We start from the raw sequence: 13,122 nt of genomic DNA on the forward strand, positions 1-13,122 counted from the left end.
AAAAGTGATTAGAGAGAGAAAAATGTCAGGATTTCTCTTGATGCAAAGTGTTCTCCAAGTGCTGTGATAGACAGTCAGCTTTTTCTTTTTTCTTTGTACTTTAAGATTGAGTAGGAGCTAGAGATTGGTGGTATATGCAGATGGAAGTCAGTAGAGGCCTTTTTTTTTTTTTTTTTCCATCATCTACTTAAAATTCTTACCCCTAACTTTTGGAAATGGTCTCTTGATTTTCCTTTGTGAAATAATGCCACTCTCAAGTTCATGTAGTTTAGTTGATCTGACACCATCACTATGCCCCAGGGGTGAGCACATGGCCTAGATTTGACCAGTTGGAGCAATACATTTCCCTGGTCATCGCAATTGGTCCAGGAATGGATGTGTGACCCAAGTTGGGATAATGAGGAGCCTGGAACTTCTGATGAAACAATCAGGAAAGAGGTGCCTTTTTTCCTCTGGATAGTTAGCGTAGAAGAATTTAAATTTAGAGCTGTTGATGAATATCTTCTCTGTACACAAGGAGAGATCCTGTCTATAACAGAAAGAATGAAGCCACTAGAGAGGAAAGTACAGCCCAGAGATGGAAGAAGACAGGTTACCATGGCATCATCTTAGCATCTGGAGCCAGCTATGCTGAAGCCCGCACAGCCTCTGAACCAGTCCACTATTTGAACCAATAATTACTTGTGTGTGTTTGAATGGGGGAGGGCTCTGTTCCATCCAATCAAAAAAAAAAAAAAAATCTGATAGGAGCCGCCCAATGCTGTGTTTAATACTGAAAGAAAATGGACTTTTCTCCCTACCTTTAACCACAGCTCTTAATCAGCATAGGAACTGCAAAATAGTCTCAGCACATGAAGATGGTTTCAGCATATTTTTGCTTTATCTCTACACAGGTACCATACATCAAAATCTCAACAGTTAAAACAGAAAGATTCTCAAATTTGTCACCTAAAAATGTGAAGTGGCTGTCATTAAGTTGTGGTATAATTAAAGTGCCATGGTGTCCGAGTCTTCCCCTTTCTTTCATTATCTTTTAATGAAATGAATTTTAAAATTTAAAATCCTACAAGTGGATTGTAAAATCAATGTATTGGGCAGTGATCAGCTTCTCAAAATAAGTGAAATTGAATCAATGACATCAAACTACACCACATATAATAAGGGTGAGTAATATTTTGTGACGTTTATTTCAGTCGTATATGAAAATATATCCATGTGTTTATAGATATCAATGTAGTAAGTCTGACATGAGCTCTGTGCTTCTTTCGGAAAGGAATTTGAAAGCCTCTTCAGTGCATGTTTGGATTTCTTTTGTGAGCATATTTTCATCTGAAAGGTAAAAAAAATCATATTTTTCATAAGAGGAGAGGGTCACCCGTCATTCTAGTCACGCTAGCCCATTCTGGATGGCACAGAGCCTCAGTTACGAACACATTTCCCTACTTGTCTTCCACATCACTGAGTGTCTAGTAAAGAGCATTCTTTTGGAATGCTTTTGGAATTTTGGGGGGGATGAAAGTGCTGCATAAAATCAAATCGGTCTGTTTATGGATGTAATTCCCTGTGCCCAGAGATCGGGGCGAGCACTGCAGTCTGTATCACATTGCATCTGATTCTCATTAACCACCGGCGACTTTCCCCTCGGATCCGGCTCCTCTGCCCTTTCTGAATTACTGTGCACATGGCTGACTTCCGCAGATCGCAGGGCCCCTCTCATCTGCAGTTGAGTCTGCTGCTCTATTATAACCCACACTACAACTGAGTGGCCCAGTATCAAGAGTGTTTTAGACATAAAAATTCTGTCTAATGATTAAAGAAATTCCCTAAGCTAAGTACTGCTAACTTTACTGAGTTTATTACCAAAGTCTGTGAAGGGGGAGATTCGATTTCTCAGGCTTAGAGAAAAAAACTGGACAATATATGTTTATTACAAAAATTTGAATAGCAAGCAGGGCCAATCTCGATTCCTTCTTAGTACCAAAAGATCATTGGTGACTTTTTCTTAACCCAGTAAATACTTATGTCATGCTCATTATGTGTCAGACATGTTCTCAATATTTAACAATTATTAACTCATGCAATCTTACTAACAACATTCGATCAGAGTGGGCTATATTGTGCTACAGTACAAACAATTCCAAAATTTCAGTCTTTAAAACTATAGGTGTTTGTTTCCCCGTCACATTTATTTCTTCTGTGGGTCAATGTGTGTGATTCCAGGGGAGGCACGGGTGCCTCTCCATGTTGTCCACTCAGGTACCCTGACTGCACCTGGCAAATAGCAGTCCACTGTGGCAGAGGAAGAGAGAGCAGCAAATTGTGCATTAGTTCTTAAAGACATCTGCCTAGAAGTGACACATTCCTTCTGTTCACTTTTCATTGTCTAAAGCAAGTCATAGGCTTCATCTAAATGTAAAAAGACAAGGAAGTGCTATTCTATCATGTTTCTGGAAAGAAGAGAAGCAGACACACTTTAGTGAACAGTACAAATGACTACAATCATTCTATGAAGAATGTGCTTTTACTATTTCTATTTTTTATAGAAGAGGGAACTGAAACACAGAGTTTATATAACTTGCCCTAGGTCACAAAACTAGTAAATGGAATAAGATTACAAGGTTTAGCAAATAAAAATTCAGAACACTCAGTTAAATTTGAGTTTCACATAAACAACTAATAATTTTTTTGTGTTAAATATATCTCATATGAAGATTTAGGACATATTTTTGCTAAAAATTTTTTTGTGGTTCATATGAAATTTAAATTTAACTGGGCATCCTGTATTTTATCTGGCAACTCTAAAATGAAGCTGTCGTGATTTGAGCTCAAGAATTCTGCTTCCAGAAATGAATATTCTATTTAGTACCATTCTTTTGCTACCCTGACTTTCTGTTGTTTCTCTGTCAATGTTGATTTAATAGTTGTTCCTTAACCATATGAATAAGACTGAAAGCAAATTCGAATACTTCTCTATCAAAAAAAAAACAACATTCTGGAAATGTTTTCTCACTGATAGTTTCATGTAGGGTCCTAGGAGCTGGGAATGGGTGGGGACAGGAGATGGTGGGAGTGTGGTGGGGGGGATGTAGGAGGATAGGAAGGAATGAGAATCTTTGCTATAGAAATGAGTCTGTCTACTTTCAGATGCATCTAGTTCTCTGCGCCCTGATGTGCTTAGCTAATGGAAAAGGAAATGTGGGACAAATAATCAAAATATCAATTAATCCCCAAAACTTTCCTCTGTGACTTTGAAATGTGGCATATTTGCCTAAGTATGAAGCATTTAGAGTGATAATAAAATTAGTTTGCATTCTCTGACCATGAAAATTGAGGACATAGGCTTGAAGAGTTGGACTCACACCAGGGATAGACAGTGGGCATGTAATTATGCATGTCGGTGGGTATGAGCTTGAGAGGAGGAGTATGAAGCCAGCCTAAGACTCTGAATCTTTCAGATACTTTCCCCCAGGAGGATAGTTGATACACAAATAATTAAATGTTGACAATAATAATAGCTGATACATGATTAACATTTAATAAATACTAATTAATTGCCTGAGACAGAGCCCAGCAGATAATGGGAATTAAGTATTTGTTGAACTCAATGAATGATTGATACCCTATAAGATAAATGCCTTTATTTGTCCCATTTTACAAAGGAGGAACTAGAAGTTTAGAGGGGTTAAGTGACCCTGGATTGAAGTCAGGCTCCTGAAGAGCTTTTGGTCTAGGCAAAAACTTTAGTTCACCGAAAGGATGCTTTTGCAGAGCTCCCTATTACTGCTCACATTAATTTGACTTGGCCTTCTCAAGCCTTGTAGCAAGCAGCTGAACCTGGTGATTCATCGCCCCTGTTAGAAATAATGACAATTAGGAAGAGTTGATTAGCATGCTTGAGCCCTTGGATAAAAAGATAACAAGTACAAATTTATTTTTCCTTTTTTTATTTTAATTTTATCTGTATGAGAAGATGAATGTTAGCTAAACTTATTGTATTAATCATTTACCATATATGCAAATCAAACCATCGTGCTGTATGTCTTAACCTTATATAGTGATATATGTCAATTATTTCTCAATAAAACTGGGTGGGGGAGAAAGCTGTGAAAAGTCAAAACTAAGTTAATAAGTTTGAAAAATTAGGAATTTACCAACGAAGCTAAGGTGATAAGCATGAAAGACTTAGTAATAAGGTTGAAAAATAGATTAGTCTTACAACCAGAAAGGAAAGTTCCATGGGAATTATGTACTTGTGTGAATATCACCCCCAACATGAAAAGTATAACATTCTGGAGTGACGGTATACCAACAAGTCTGGTTCCCAGGCCAGTGTATTATTCTGTGTATTTAAATACGTTATCCGTTTAGATATAAGGAGTGCCATTGATCTGATTTACTTATTTGGCATGCTGCAAGTTGGATAACTGTTAAATATGTTTTCAATTATGCAAATAGATTTTTTTGTTTATCATTTTATCTGTAGTGACTAATACAAAAATCACTGTTCATTTTAGTTTTCTTTCTTTCAGTGTTTTCTCCTACATTAAAAAAAAATCCATTTAGCACTCTTTTATGCATTTCTTCACTGGCATTTGGTGTGTGATATACACTCATATTGGATTAATAAAAGATTAACTAATAATGAAAAAAAAAAGATAATCAAGTACAAAAGATTAACATTTCCTTGCTGCTAAGTTCCCTTAGTTTCACGTCTTAATCTCCTGCAAAAAGAGACAAAATCCTTCTCTAGGCAAGGTTTTAAAGCAAAGTATTTCTTGTGGTTTGATGATCCCACCACTGAAATATCTTTCTTTAAATCTCCTGCAAAGACACAACCTGAGTGTTCTTTGTTCTAGAAATAGATGCTGTATGCAAAAGCTCTGTGGTGCTTTGTTTTAATCTTGCTAGCTTGCTTGTAGTTCAAAGAAACTGCAGGCCTCAGTGAGGCCTAGGCTAATTTCAGATCTGAGCAATGAAGATCCCTCTGTATCCCTATTGTGTGTCTTGGTGTAGGGAACAGAGAAAAGAAAAGTTACTGCAAGTCTGAAGAAATTGTTCTTTTTCAGAAAGCCATTCAACATTGATGTGTTCCTCAACTATTTAATATGTTTTGGCTAGGCACTAAGGGTATATGAATAAGTAGGACATATACACCTCAAAGTTTTAATAATGTAACAGAAAAGAACATTCAGCATTAATTTCTATTGATAATACTAACTTTTACTTAGTCATTACTATATCTCGTCCTATCCTGTGTTCTTTATCATGATCTTAATTTTTAACCCTCAAAACAGCCTTGTGAAATATTCTAATATTGTTGATGGGTACACAGCTTGGTAAAGCCACTTTGGAAAACTGTTGGGAAGTATCTCCCAAATATATCTATCGTATGAACCAGAAATTCCACTCCTTGGTGTGTACCCAACAGAGATGTGTACATGTGCTTACCAAAAGACATGCTCTAGAATATTCATAGCAGCACTGTTAGTGATAGCCCCCAAATAGGAACTATCCAAATGCCCATCAACTTTTATATGGGTAAATAAATTGTGGCATATTCACACTGGCAGCAATGCAAATGAACCATCTGCAATTATATACAGAAGAATGAGTGCATTTCACTAACATAATGTTGAACCAAAGAAGCCAGACACAAGAGGCAAACTGTAGAATTCCATTTTTATAACTTTCAAAAATAGGTAAAACTCCTGTTTTAAACATCAGATAGTGGTTACCCTTAGAGGATGATGTAGTGGGCAGAATCTTAAGATAGCCACGTACTCTTTGCCAGCAGTATTACTCTCTTATATAATCCCTGCCCCTTGCACAAGGTGGGGCCTGTGATTTGATGGAATGTTATTCCTCCAATTGAGATCACTAATCACCTAGGAGATTGTCCTGGGTGGACTTGACCTAATCAGGTGAGTTCTTAAAAGGGCATTTAATGGTCAGAGGCAGAAATCTACTTTTGGCCTGGACAAAAGCAACAGGGTAAAATGCATCTAGAGGTCATGTGGCAAGAAATGTGGGCAGCTTGTACTATTCAGCCAACATCTATCAAAAAAAAAGATGAGGACTTCGATTATATAGCCATAAAGAATTAAATTCTACCAACAACCTGAATGAGTTCAAGTCTCAGATGAGAACTAAGCCTTGGCTGACACTTTGATTGTCACCTTGTGAGACCTGAGCAGAAGATCGAGTTATGCCATGCCCAGAATCCCGACGTCTAAAAACTGAGATAATAAATTTGTATTGTTTGAAATCACTAAGCTTGTTTGTTACATAGCAATAGAAAACTAATATAGGTGGTAGAGACTGGAAGGGAACTGCTGGAGCACTGAGAATGTTCTGTTTCCTCATCTAGGTAATGGTTACATAACTATATTTTTAATTTGTAAAGATTCATGTGCTGTGCACTTAGGATGTGTGCACTTTATGTATAGAATACTTGATACAAAATATCGATAAATATTACAAAGTATTCATAAAATAATGAAACGATCCTATGAAGTAGGTTGAATAGTGTGGTCTCTGTAGTTGAGGAAACGGACATGCAAACCCAAGGCCACCTGATTACACTGTGCCATGGTGTCTACACTGCAGCCTGTCCCTCTCGTTGATGGTCAGGCAATAAAAATATCCCGTGGTGGTATTGCAGAAAAAGAAAAAGAAAAATGAAGAGTACCTCTTTAGAACAAATCAGACCTTTGAGATGTCATTTTGATTCTTCAGAGAAGTTTGATAATAATTCTAGTCATTCTTTACTGGTGCGGTAAGTGAGGTCTGGTAATATGGCCTTTTATTGTTCTCTCACTGCCACTCCTTCTTCCAGGGACCAGCCCAAATTATAGCTACTGAAGATTCTGACTTTTGACCCCTCTTGTCAACAACAATAGAGACTAAGAGAGAATAAAAGTAGAGACAAGGGTGAGAGGTAAGGGTTCACCCAAGGTATGTTTGTTCAGGGAAAAGTAGGCACCTTTAGACAGCAGTTCCTCTAAACAAACAAACACCCAACAACAGTCTCTGAACAATTACCGATATAATTGACAATCATTTGAATAGAATCAAACAACTTTAGAAATTAAAAACTCTCCTTAAGTAAAGACTCTCCTCCAAAATTAACCACTGCAAACTCTTGGATATGTCTTTCTTTTGGTTGTTTTGTTTGTTTGTTTATTTGTTTGTTTGTGTTTTAATGATCTAACTACTTGTTTGAACTAGAAAAGCAAGGGGAAAGTTACCAAAAATCAGAATTGGCCAGCCTATCATTATGCAGAATGACAGCACATGCATATTTAAAACCACACTGTCCACCAGAGTGACCATTAATGACATGTAAAATGAGATATGCCAAGATGTACACTGAGGATTTCAAAGATTTAGGGGGAAAAAATCTAAATATCTCAGTGGTATTATATTGATTATATGTTAAAATGATAATCTTTTAAATATAGTAAGTTAAGTAAAATGCTACTAGAATAAAATTTTATCTGTGGCTCATATTTTCATTGGATAGGCTAATCTAGCATATTGCACGTTCTCACGAAAGACACCTACAAAGGAAAAAACTAGAGATTTAATTCTATGGCATTATTATTTGTTTCTTAATAATCTTTTTTTCTGATTATAAGTGTATTATAATATAGTCAAATGTCAGAAATATAGGAAAGAATAAATTGAAAAGCAAAAGCTCTTCCATAATCCGAATCATCATTTCTGTTAACATTATGGCTTATACCCTTACAAATGATATATACACATACATAATGTATATAGTCATTTCTATAAACATTTTCCACTAATCTATTATGGACTTCATAATAATTTATAGGTGGATATTTCACTAGATGAATGTACCAAGATTAATGTTCTGTATGATACATTTTTCATGGGAAAAAATTAGAATGTCACTTACTAGAATTCCAATAGTACTTTTATCATTAATTCACAGCAATTTTAGGATGTTAACTCTTCAAGGAGTGCCTGGAAATTAGTAGATGCTCAATTGCTATAATTAACTGAATTGGAGGAAACATTCAATGCCATCTACCCAACTTTTATGCTAGTAGGATTAGCAATAATTAATTAGAAATATAAAAAAATCATTCTGTATTCAGGGAACTTGCTTCAGTCTAAAATATATACCTTTGGAAATTAAGACCCATAGATTAACATTCTGTACTACATAGCTCTTCATTAGATTGAAAGCGGCGGGGGGCAGGGGGGGCGGGCAAAATATCACCTACTGAAGCACAATGGAAATGTTCTTGAAAGGGCTTGACTAATTTCTCCTGGAGTTTGGGAGGCCCAGAACCTGACTTACATGGAAAAGCCTTAAGGCGAGAGGCCATCCCTCCTGGCAAAGCATTACAGAGTGGGCTGTGAGCCAAGAATGTGGATGCCCCACTGGCATTTGTAAACTTGTTTGAATCTCTTTAAAGAACCCCACTCTGAAGAAGAATGTAGCGAATGTGGCAATATGGGCTGTACCACCAGGGCAGACCAGAAGATAAATGAGCTGTTGGTGAAATAAGGCATTAACTAAGGAAAGAGAGCACTGTCAGAAGTCCCTAGTTTTGGTGTGGTTAGTGAGGCAGTGAGTCTCTGAAGAACATAAAACTGCCCCCCAAAAGGAACGGGCAGTATATGAGATTTAATGTCGTCAGTTCAGTAAGACCATTTTGTCTCCTTTTATAAGCTTTCCTTCCTGTCCCTGCCCTAACTCTATGGGTCTAGAAGTAGCCAAGAGTGGTTAAAATTGGAGGCACAACAAGAAGAGAAACAACAAATCATTATACTTTCTCATCCTGGGTTAGTTATGAGCTATTGGAAAGAAAGGTTTGACTTGGACGAGAAACTAGTTTAGATATTAAAACTGCATTAGACATTTCAATACCTGAAAATGAGATTGTTAATATGTAAATGTTCCTGAACAAGCCATGGAATTTGCCCTAGATATTGACCTTGGGTAGGGGAGAAAAACACAGTAAAGATTTGAAGCCAGCAATGGGAGAAATGAATTTTCTTCCTCCTGTATCTTATCAAGTTCAATTCATTTAACTAGCTAGTTTCTCTCATGAGTCTTCATTATTGTGTAAACTGTATCTCAGTTTTTAACAATCTGAGGTTGCCTGATTGACGTAATTATTGTATGTGACTTGTTATTTTGGGATCTAGTGAAGATTCTCTACCGGAACCAGATGGTTCACTTTTGACTAAGCAGAGGACTTCAATGGATCAGCAACATTTGTGTCACCTAGGAGCTGTTAGAAATGCAGAATTGCAAGCTCCATCCCAGACATACATAATATGAATCTATATTTTAACAAGAGCCCCAGGTTGAGTCATATGCACATACCAGTTTGAGAAGCATTGGTTAGAGAACTCAGTATGTTTTGGATTATCTGCTAGATAGAGAATTGATCATTTTGATTTCACAGTTGTGGGATGTTGATTTAGAAGGGGCTTAGGATTATAAAACCTGGGTCCTAGCTGTCTTACCCTGGGCAAATAATTTCTGGGACTCTCCTTCTGCTCTGTTATAGTTGTTTAATTAGATGAAGTGTAAAGCCCCATCTAGCTCTGATATGCTATAATTCTAAGAAATTTTGCTGAAGCAAAAGAATTTCAAAACTCAGTTGACATTTAATAAACACTGTAATAAATTCATTAAAGAGCCACTGCAGCTTTACCACATCATTGTGTCATTGTGATGGTGAGTATTGTTCATGAATCCAAGCTCATCACACAGTCCTTTGTGTTAGCCCAAAAGAAAAGTAATTTCCTGTTTAATAACAATTATCCCTTTTTCATTGAGGAGGAAACATGTTTGATAGAAGATCATTGCTAAAACGAAATGGTATTTAGAGCTACCAGGAGCTTCTGAATCCTTTGTATTGGAATGATTAGTAAATTCTTCATTTGAAAAACAGTTAATTGGTATCATTTTGGTGTATAAAGATTTTTTTTTTTAAGAAAAGAGAGCTCTGTTAAAAAAAAAAAGATAAAAGATAAAAGAAAACCACACATACACAACAAATGTATCCTTGACCATCGAAATGCAAGTTATATGTTAGTGTAGATAAGGGATAGTACTGAGAATTGGTACTTAAAATATACTTCAGGTGCATCCCTGACTCACTGCGTGACCGTGGCAAAATTTCTTTCCCCTCTATGATTTAGTTCTGTTATCCTAAAAGGGATCCGATTGGACTATTCCATCCTGCACATTAATTGCTGCTTTTTAATAGAGGTTACCTGGAATTTGGGGCTGGGAAGTACAGCAGGACATCAAGCAAGCTCAGTGGGAAAGAGCTGCTCTATTAGTAATGTCTGCTGTAGGCAAGGAAACAGGGAATAATAAAGTAAGTTCCATTCGTTTGCCAATTCCTGGGCTAGAGGCTCTCTGAGGACATTAACTATTTTAAGTATTTCCTCCTGAAAATATTTATAAAAGGGTCTTATAGAATAAAATGAAAGAGAAATAGACTGATTACTAGGTTTACTATTGCTATTTTGGAGTCTTTAAAAGCTTGAAATATATGTGTGTTTTTCTGTTCTTGATAGCAGCACGCAGGACAAGCTCTGAGGAAGAAAAATGTGCACTGGGTTTGAAAAAAAATCAGTATGAGGTATCTGATTGGTTGAAAGTGCTTTATGGAACAAGTCCTTTGTTTTGTTAGAACATAAATTGCTGTTCCATTTGGGGCCCTTTATATGAAACAAATGCCCAATCTATAAATCAGGCCCCCTGCAGTAAGGAAGATGGCATTTTTGTATAAAGCATTGTGGATCCAAAAAGTAAATGCGTGGATGAACAAGTTTTATTGGCTTCTTGGCATAGAAGTCATTTTATCGGTCATCTGATTGGACTGATCTTTCCCCTATTCTTTCTAGGGGAAAGAATATTGGTCGGGAGGAAAGAGTAGAACGTTCTGTGGAGAAACATGTTCTTTGACCTGTCAAGTCTCTCCTCAGGTTTAACACGACTGGGGTAGATAAGGGCCTCTTTCTCAGGCTGTTGAGAGAACACTGCTAGAGTTTGGGTTTCCGTTTCAAATGTAAGTCCCCCAAAGGAAGCTGGGTTAAAGTATCCCATAGAGTTCAGAGAAGGAATTCATTTATAGTTTTCCGTTTTCCTTTTTAGGTCACTGAGCTCTTACTTCAGCGGTCTACTTTTTAGTTCCCATTTTAAAAATGAAAATTTTGTTGTTTTCATGTCATTCCTTGATTCTTTGATAGTTTTTGATAGTCAGCTAATGATCATACTCTTTGTATTTGAAAGCGGCAAACTCATTCATTAATTTATTGGTTCAGTAAAAAATATGCATTTAACTCCCTGACTGAGAGTAAGAAACATGGCTGGCCACCTGGGTTACAGTGTTGCATAAGACATACCCTGTCTTCAAGGTTTACAACCCAGGCTGGGGCCATAAACATATTCAAAATGACAAAGAATTCAAATATGGCTTCTACCTAATTTTGGAAGTTCTTACTTACTTTAGAAGATGCTAATTATTTTCTTTATTTCAATTGTATTATTTGAGTGGGTCATATATTTACATTCTTCAAAAATAAAAATAAAATCGAAAGGGCTTTTATTCTAACTCTTGACCCCACCTACCCAATTTCCCACCTTCAGCCTCTTACACATAACCACTCTTATTAAGTTTTTGTATAGGCTTTTGGTGTTGCTTTTTGTGTGGATATAAACAAATATAAATATCTTATTTCCCTCCTTTTTACATAGAAATTAGAACACTGTATGGATTGTTTACATCCTACCTTTTTTGCTTACTAGTTTTCTTGAGATATTTTCAACAGGGCATGGAGACATTCTCTTTTTCACAGTTGTGTGATATCGTATAGCAGTGCCTTGATTTATTCATCTGCTCCTCTCTAAATGGACACTTGGGCATTTCCAGCCTCTACCTCACATATGCACACAACTCTGAAATTAATAATGGGGTTTATCTATCGCTTTACTTCATGCTGGTTTAAGTATAACTGTAAAAGAAAATTCTCAGGAGTGATATTGCTGAGCAAAAAGTAGATGCATTTTTTATTTTGATAAGATTTACCAATGAGCTCCCCAAAGGGTTGTACCATTTTGCGTTCTTGCCAGCAAACGCATGAAATTGCCTAATTTTGCTATGTATTACAGAACATGTTGCAGAATTTTTTAAATGGATTTTTGCCAACTTGATAGGTGAGAAATGATATCCTTGTATAGTTTTGACTTGCATTTCTCTCATAATAAGTGAGGGCAAACTTCTTTTCATGTGGATAAGAGATATTTACATTTATTTTTCTGTAACATGTCAATATTTCTTGCTCACACTTCTATTGCTTTGTTGATATTTTTTTCTTCACAATTTCTAGGTGGAAACTTTAATCTTATTTTTGAACTTTTATTTTAAGGATCTGAGCTTAAGTCTTCTTTATAGGTGGACTCATTTAATCCTTATAGCAAGCCTGGGAGTTGGCTATTTAAAATGCCACCCCATTTTAAAAAATGAGAAAACTGAAGTTCAGAGCAGTTAAAGAACTGACTGTAGGCCACACAGCCAGTAAGATGTAAAACTGATGTTCAGATCCAAGTTTGTCTGTACTCCTAAAGTCTTTCCTCTTAATCACCCAATATTACCATTTTTTCTTAGGTAGGAATCAGAGTTAACTAATTCAAACTGGCTTTCATTTCCCAAGCACACAAGATGACAGCGGAGGGCTTTGCTGAGATCATGCTGGGTGGCATATAGAAGCCCAGCTGAGATTAGAAACGTGCCCTGCATAATCCACCCAGTGACTAATCTACAGAGAGATTGATTATATCCACCACCGCCCCCTTCCCCCACCCCCTCCCGCACCCCCGGAAAGCCTCACCACAATGCAACTGAAGCCAAGAGGAAACAGAAATGACAAGTAGCTGAAATTACACAGGAAAAGGATTACACCGAATCAGGCATTTAAGAGTGTGTGTGGCCACTGTGAACCAACACAGAAAGCAAATTTTACCCAAGAGTGGCTTTCCATTAGGATCCCAGAAAGAAATTTAAATATTGCAGCTCCTGCTGCCTCTGCTGTCTTAAAGAAGGCTTCAGAGAAATCTTATAGGTG

This window comes from Pteropus vampyrus, unplaced genomic scaffold (genome assembly GCF_000151845.1).
Source record: "Pteropus vampyrus isolate Shadow unplaced genomic scaffold, Pvam_2.0 Scaffold41, whole genome shotgun sequence".
Taxonomy (NCBI): domain Eukaryota; kingdom Metazoa; phylum Chordata; class Mammalia; order Chiroptera; family Pteropodidae; genus Pteropus; species Pteropus vampyrus.